We start from the raw sequence: 8,191 nt of genomic DNA, 5'->3' as shown, positions 1-8,191 counted from the left end.
AGTCATGGGACCCAAAAAATTTTTTACCTATCACTATGTTCCGGTTATATGTTCGGGTCGGCTATTCAATTCGGATCAGGCCAAACAATAATAACTACAAATAAAACTAAATAATCTTTATTTATTCAATAGACCGTTCATACACATAAAAAACTAAATATGGTTTAACAAACAAAAGACCAAAATATATATAGTGATGCGAGATACAAGATAAGTACTTGGACGAAAAATAACAACTTAGTCCGACGAGTTGGAAAAAAAGTATGAATAGATTTGACCTTTCCCATGATTAAAGACCCGTTAACATCAATATAAAATGATACAATTAAGGTTCAAAACATTAGTAATGCCTAAAATTTCGATGCAATATTAACCCTAGTTCAAAACCTACCCTTCAAGAACTAAACAATAGTAAATGAGAAACTAAAATAAATGCTTACCTTATTTAAGTTCGTGATTAAACGCCTCTATCCAACTCGATTTCTTCCCTGTTTTAGTTGAATTTGATGAAGGATAAATGATTGAAGATTTGAAGGCTTCAAGAACCTCAACCTTTCGAGCACAGAAACTTTTTTTCTTATGTTGAAGTGGAACAACACAGATGGGGTGTCTCTATTCTCACGTATTTTTTTTAAACATCTTTCAATTATGACAAAAATGAAGCCTCAAGTTTTATTTATATAAAAACTAGTTTCAAACTTTGTTTAAACTCATTTCATGTTTAAAAACAATTACAAAAAAAAATACTAATAGCCCAGCCCCGCTCTTCATGTTTTTTATTAACTCAATACGAAAATATGTATAATTTTTGTGGACAATAACTTGATAGGGGCAACGAATTTTTAGGCAAAATAATTGGCGAGGACGGACCTATATAATTTTAAAATTTTCGGACGAAAAATCGAAAAAATTACACTACTAACCGAAACATTGGCAGAAACGGATACACCCCCTTACCCCTTAAAAGTTGTGCCCCTGCATAGTAATTATGCCCTACTACAATTAGCAACTTAGGTTATCTCCTATTTGTTTAAAAGTCACACCCTTTAGTTCATTTTACTCACACCCCTTCATTATATTATATTATATAACAATACAAAAAGTAACTTAAGACACGATGATTTGGATCACACCCCTTCAAAAAAGTAACTTAAGACACGATTGTTTGGATCACACCCCTTTAAAAAGTCCCAACCCTTCAAACTATTTTTAAATGTATCACACCCCATACAAAAAGTCACATACTTTTAAATATATCACACCCTTACAAAAAAAAGTCACATTGGTTTGGATCATACCCCTTTAAAAACTCATAACCTTCCAAACCACTTTTAAATAGATCATACCATTTACAAAAAAAGTCACAACTTTTAGATATATAACACCCTTTAAAAAAGATGTGACAACCCGGAATTTCAAGGTTAGCACCGTTCATTATTCACCATTATAAATTCCGTTTTGTAACGTTTTACTTCTCGAGTCACACGAATAATTTAGATTAGTATATTTATTAAAAAGAAACATTGATTAATATAAATACGTTAAGTTTAATTGCGAATGACTTAACTAGGTTCCGTAACCCGACTCGAAACTCTCGTGACCAAGCCCCAAACCCGACAACCTTGGGCCCAAGACATTTGATTATCCCAAGCCCAAGCCGCCCCCTTGTGTTTTCAGCCCAAACCCAAATAAAAGCCCAAGATCCTTATATGTTTTATTATGTGCATGTGTGAGTATGTTAGTTTAAAAAATAGCAAACCCTAATCTTCTTTCTCCCCCCCCCCTTGGTGCGACGGCAGAGGATCAAGACCCCCTCCTCTTCTCGATCGCCCCCCCTCTCTCTAGTTCTCTAGCTCTCTCATCCTATTGAATCAAGGTTAGTGTTCTTGGTAATTGTATGAGTAGACATGGCTGCGTTTTTCTGGATTACTGAGTATATGTGGCTGTGTTTTTTCTGAAATATTGATGATATGATGATAACTTGTGACATAGGGTTCATTAGAAATCAAGTATGATGTTTAGGGTTGTGGATGATGTATGTTTAGATATTATGTATAAACTAGGGTTTCGATGATATCATGTGTTTCTTGATGAAGTAGTTTATAAATAATCTGAGTTTTGATGTTAACCTATGTGTAAGGGCTGTTATTGTTCACTAAATATGTTAATGGAATCAATACAACTCGCATTAAAATGTTAAAAGCTGAAAACAGATTCTGTCTGAAATTTGTAGCCAACTTCCGTTGGCTGTAACTGGGTCATAACCTATCGAACACTGAGTTTTCTTGAGTCCACAAAGTAGAGTTTCGAAATACGATTAAAACGGCACTGGAGTTATAATTTTTTGACATCGTTTACTATTTTAAATGGAATTTTTCGTTACAGTGCGCTAGGTTGCCCATTTTCTGCAGAAATTGCAGGTCACGGTTTCTGTCATATCTAAGGGTATAATGGGACGTAAGTTACGAAATTTAAACTGTAGAAACTATGCGCGTGAACTGAAGTTCTGGAATCACCTTGTTTGGAGTCTCGGTGATTTTTAAATAAAATAAACGGTGGGCAGGGGTAGGAATCGTAACAATTCAGACCACTGTCCATTGCTCGAATTTTTACGACAAATCTGTAAACAATTAGACTTTGAAAATTTTGCAGAAACACGCCGAGACCTTTTCACATGTCATATATTTTTTGGGAATTTATCATGACCTGTAGCTATTTTATAAAAATACCTGAAAACAACCCAATTTTGTGTGTTAAAGTTGAAACGTGTTAAGTCGCAATGTGTGCATGTGGTTGTTAGTGGTGTTATCTAAGAATGATCGAACAGGTTTAATGTCAACATTAAATGTCGTTTAAGTTGTTGTATGCTATGACCATCTACATATTCATATACATATACCATTTGAACGAAAATATATATGTGGAATATATATGTAAGTTGTCAACGTGATTGCATGATACGTGTTAGATACGTGTAAGGATTTCTTTTCTTTCATGAGCACACTAATAAACTAAATTGTAATCATGTTAGGACGTGATTGACCGGTTCCACCTCGCGTATTTCTTTCCATAACTTAATCTGCCGAGCTAATCTAAGGTGAGTTCACACTTTTTATAAAAGCGTGTATTCCCGGTGGTTTGGGAACGGAATAAACAACAATTATCTCCTTGTGTGGGATACTATTACATATTCTCCTTGGGTAGAATACGGGAAACCTTGTCCCCCTTGGGTGGGACAACATGTTAATTTACTATTATACTACATGTCTTATGCGTACTAGATGGAAACTCTATCTAAAAGTCCCTACGCATTTTATACCGATTAATCGTCGGGCCAATGGCGAACGGGTTATTAGTTGAATAGCGCTATTAGGTCTAACAAGCCTCACACCCTGCCGTAGAGGACGGGGCGTGGACTAATATACTTGGGCACTAGTCAATGACGATAGACATTGACGCGGGCCACTAAACATAACCACAGTTAGTAGTCGGTATGGTAACGGGTTTAGTAGCTTAAAAAGGTGGGGTAGCTCCCCATGACATGTTTTATAAGAACAGAGTAATTTAACGAACTTATGTTTTTGGAACAACACTAAACAACTGTGAACTCGCCAAAATTTTGTTGATACGTTACTACATGCTTTGCAGATCGTTAGGTACTATGCTGGAGTTTGCACGGAGGAATGGTCGTTGGGGGACATGAACCGTTGTGGTGTTCATGATAAACTTTATGAACTATAAACTTTTACTTTGGTTTTTGAACTTAATGCTTCCGCTATTAACTTAGACTATGTTTTGAATTGTTAGACACTAGTCATATTGATGGTTTTTGAACTTAATGCTTCTGACCCACCACCACCACCACCCACCGTCAAACCCCACCACCGCCAACATTACCAAAAAAAAAAAAGAAACACAGGAAAGATGAAAGTGTTACTAACTTCTTGTGAAAATCCGGAGTCTATAGCTTGATACGAGAGAGAGAGAGAGTATACAAGAGAGAATCTGTGTGTGTTTTTTTCATGTTTGGTGTGTGTGTTTGAATTTTGTTGATATATTTTCCCCCTTTAGTGAAAATGAAAATGTGTTTGTTTTGTGTACTACACTCATTGACCTATACGTTGCATATAGAGTGTCCACTAGGGGAGGCGTATTGGACAATGAGCATCGTATAGGTGCTGGTATACGTGTCTCATTAACATATACGCTGCGTATGGTGCCTTTTTGTAAAAAAAATCTTGTGATGTAAATAAGGGTTTTTATATTATAAAACAATCTAATTAACATTTTTTATTAAAAAAAATTGTTGCGTACACTATATTTGAAAGATAATATAATGTAAATAACAAATTTTCCTAACACGTAATACTACAATTAAACATTTTTAAGTGTTACAATGAAAAACTTTGACAAGTTAATAAATTATCTTCGTTGACTTCTATTACTACCTATTAACGCCCTACCCCGTGTAATACAAGACATGTACATTTTCTCCATAGCTTCTATACTTCGGTATATACTCCAAAGTCCATTTGGTACTGGCATCGGTCATTCATCCGTTAACTTAACCATGATGGAATGGCCGCCTTCCACATAAGCAATCGATAAAACAGAATGGTTCGGCTAAACCTCCGGACCATCGAACACGAGGAAGTAAGTTTGACAAACACCATTGCTTAAATGTTAAACAATCACACCAAATTTTTGAGCCACCAATATCCAACATGCCTTTGGTGCAGGTTCCACATTCAACCAATTTATTGATCGATACACTGCATTGTAACATCCCAGATCGAAAGAGTCGAGTATAGGCCACCACCACTCTTTGTTAATGAACATCTCGTCGAGGAGCTATTGGCGAACTGATGTGTGTAAAATGCAACATATAAATTACATCAAATGAGGCATAAAACTAACCCTTTTTAGCACTACTGTTGGAAAAAGTGTGTTTTTGTCTTCCTTTTGTATTTTCAAGACCAAATGAGCCTAAATGAACAAAAGGAACAAATATACAACAAAAACTAACATAAATACAAAGAAAAGGAATAAACGTGGCATGCCCGAGCCCTCGACAACATCTCCACAAGCAAAAATAAGAAACAGAAGGCTGACCACGGCCCGTGCCCACTGGACATGGGGGCGTGGTCAGGTGTCTGCAGAAAGGGACAAAGCTATAGAAGCTTCTACGCCCACCACGGGGGCGTGCCCAGCTCATCACGGGGCGTGGTCAACGCTAAGATTTGCATAATCTTGCAAATCTTGATAGTACAGATACGCTTCTGCACACGGGGCCTTGCCCAGCAAATACGGGGCCGTGTGGAGCCTAATGTAGACAATTGCAATTAATGAAGGAAGAGAAAGGAGATGGCCACGGGGGCGTGTCCAGCGGACACGGGGCCGTGGCCGGGCTACTGTTCAGGCTATAAATAGGGGTGCTTGGTTCACTTCAAAGGCATCCCTTGGCAAACCACCTCTCTCCCACTTTGCCACCACTCCACCACCACTACAACACCCACATCCACCACCATCATCCATCATCCTCCTTAGAGTGTGTGTAGTAGTCTCGGGATCCAAGATTGATCGTAAGAGTTCTTGTCAATCAAAGGCCATGTTTGGCTAAGTCTCTTATATCACTTGGTGAAGACAAGCATTTAATGCATTACTTTTGATTTTTAATCTTTTCGCACTTTTTATTTGGTTTTGTATTAATGACTTTAATAACTAGTTTCTTATGTTGAAGGTGAAACTTCCTTATCATTTGTCCGTGGTGTCTTGGCATTACTTTACTGTCTATATAAAGTAAAAGATTTTCACCATTCATATCTCTACGGCCTATATAGAGATATGTTGGCTACCTGGTCGGGGGTTACGAGAATTGTTTGGTAAGGTTCTTGCCTTGTTCAGTGTATAGATCCTCCAAGGACCTGGGTCAAGCTTACTAGGACTTCCTTCAATACCCACTAGTATTGGATGGCGGAGGTGCGAATGGCTTGATCCCCTCATATGTAAACTACTATTAATACATTAAACCGGCAACTTGGGATTGTATCGCTGCTGACTCAAACCACTTAGCTGAGGGTAACGTCACCTTCAAAAGAGGGGCCTACCACTTTTCGCATTAATAACTTAATTAATTATCTTCCAATATTCCGACCCTTTGGGATTGTATCCTTGCTGACTCAAACCACTGGGCTGAGGGTAACATCACCTTCAAAAGAGGGGCCTACTACTATAACTAAGATAATCTCTTAAAAAGTGCAAAAGAGCGGAAATCATCAAAGGATACATTTAAGGCAAGTCGGATCCAAGTGATTCATCTTGTCTAAAAATTTTCAGCATTTTAGTTTTTATATTTCATACTTAAAATCTTTTCTAAAAAATTTAGTTTGATTAGACGTTGAGGATAAACCAGCATTAAAAGCTCTTGTCTCCTTGGACGACCTCGGTATCTTTCCAACGCTATACTACACTCACGATGGGTGCACTTACCCATGTGTGTGTTTAGTGTTAGTAGAATATCGTGTTTTATAAATTTAAAACTTGAATACTGTGTAAAATGGGCTTAAAATATTGATAAAATTATAACACACCTTACATACACCAAGTTTTTGGCGCCTCTGCCGGAGACACAAGGATTTTAAGAAAGTTAGGAATCAACAGCCTAATTTTTTTTTTCTTATTTTTCTATTTTTTAGGATTTTTCTAGATTTTTCAGCTTCTGCAGACTTCAGCATGGGGCCGTGCCTGGTCGGTCTCGGGCCGTGCCCAACATCCTTACTGGTAGTTTTTGTTTTTTGAGTTATAGAAAGGTGACCACGGGGCTGTGTCGGTGCAGCACGGGGCCGTGTTGAACTTTCCAGTAACAGGGATCCAGAAAACAATCACTATAACCACGACCATGGGCCGTGGTCAGCGACCACGGGGCCGTGGTAAGACTTCTGACCAACGATCTTTTTGTTTTTATCGCAGGACTTGGGACCCAGGCGCCGCACATGAACTTCCTACTCAGTGCATGAGCTCCGGTTCCAATAAAGAAATAAAAGAACCGCTAGACGAACCCAAACGTTTTCTAAGAAAAAGACTTAAAGCTAAAATACAAGAGAAAGTTTCAGGGGACCCACTTCCAGTGGCGGATCAGCGTACCCTAATGGATTACCTGCGGCCCACGGTAGGTAATCTTGGCGCCGCTATCAATGCACCGAATGTCGATGCCAACAACTTCGAGCTTCGGCCGCATTTGATACAAATTCTCCAAAACTCCGCAACTTTCCATGGGCTTGCGGACGAAGATCCCCACTTACATATTACCAACTTTTTGGAAATATGTGATACTTTTCGGATCAACGGGGCAATAAATGACGCCATCCGCCTCCGAATGTTCCCGTTTTCCATAAAAGACCGAGCTAAGGCTTGGCTTAACACCCTCACAAGTGGTTCGGTAAACACTTGGGATGAACTAGCCCAAAAGTTTCTATATAAGTATTTCCCTCCTTCTAAAACGGCTAAATTAATGACTGAAATTAATACATACTCACAAGAGGATGGGGAGTCCTTATATGAAACTTAGGAAAGATTCAAGGAGCTGTTAAGAAAATGCCTTCATCATGGTCTTGCAGTATGGCAAGAAGTATCCACTTTCTATAATGGGTTGTTGCCACACACAAGACAAACGCTTGACTCTAGCTCCGGGAGACTTCTAGGTAATCGTCGCCCAGATGAAATTTATAATCAAATTGAGGAAATTGCTCTAAACAATTTTCAATTGCACACTCCCCGAGGAACAAAGGGCGCCCATAAGGTAGATGAGAGCACTTCTCTACAAGCCCAAATCGAGGCCCTCTCTTCGAAAATCAAAAAAGTTAGAAATGGCAAAAACGGCTTCGGTTATGGCTTGCGAATGGGTGTGGTGGGCCAGATGAAAATTGGAGTTGTAAAAGAAATAGATAATCAAACGGAAATGGTAAATTACATTGATAATAGACCTAGGCCGTTAGGTCCCCCAACGGGTACCTAGAACCAAGGATGGCGTAACCACCCTAACCTTGGTTGGAGAGAACCCGGCAATAGTAGTAACCAACAAAACCAGAACCAACGAACAAACTTTCAACAACCAAGAAATGAGTCACAAAATTTCTCTCAATAGCAACAAGGGGGACGAGAGAGGCTTGAAGATACTATCTCGCGCCTCATC

The 8,191-nt window shown here is 38.6% G+C and overlaps 1 non-coding gene across 1 annotated transcript; it reads right to left on the bottom strand.

The window, feature by feature from the left end:
* Nucleotides 1-7,504: 7,504 nt before the first annotated feature.
* LOC118486017 lies at nucleotides 7,505-7,611 on the bottom strand. Its single transcript, XR_004877874.1, has one exon. It is a non-coding gene; the product is annotated as a small nucleolar RNA R71 (small nucleolar RNA).
* Nucleotides 7,612-8,191: the final 580 nt, after the last annotated feature.

Source organism: Helianthus annuus, chromosome 13 (assembly GCF_002127325.2).
Source record: "Helianthus annuus cultivar XRQ/B chromosome 13, HanXRQr2.0-SUNRISE, whole genome shotgun sequence".
Lineage (NCBI taxonomy): Eukaryota > Viridiplantae > Streptophyta > Magnoliopsida > Asterales > Asteraceae > Helianthus > Helianthus annuus.
Note: the sequence above shows the minus strand (reverse complement) of the source record. Positions and strands in the feature narration are given on the sequence as shown.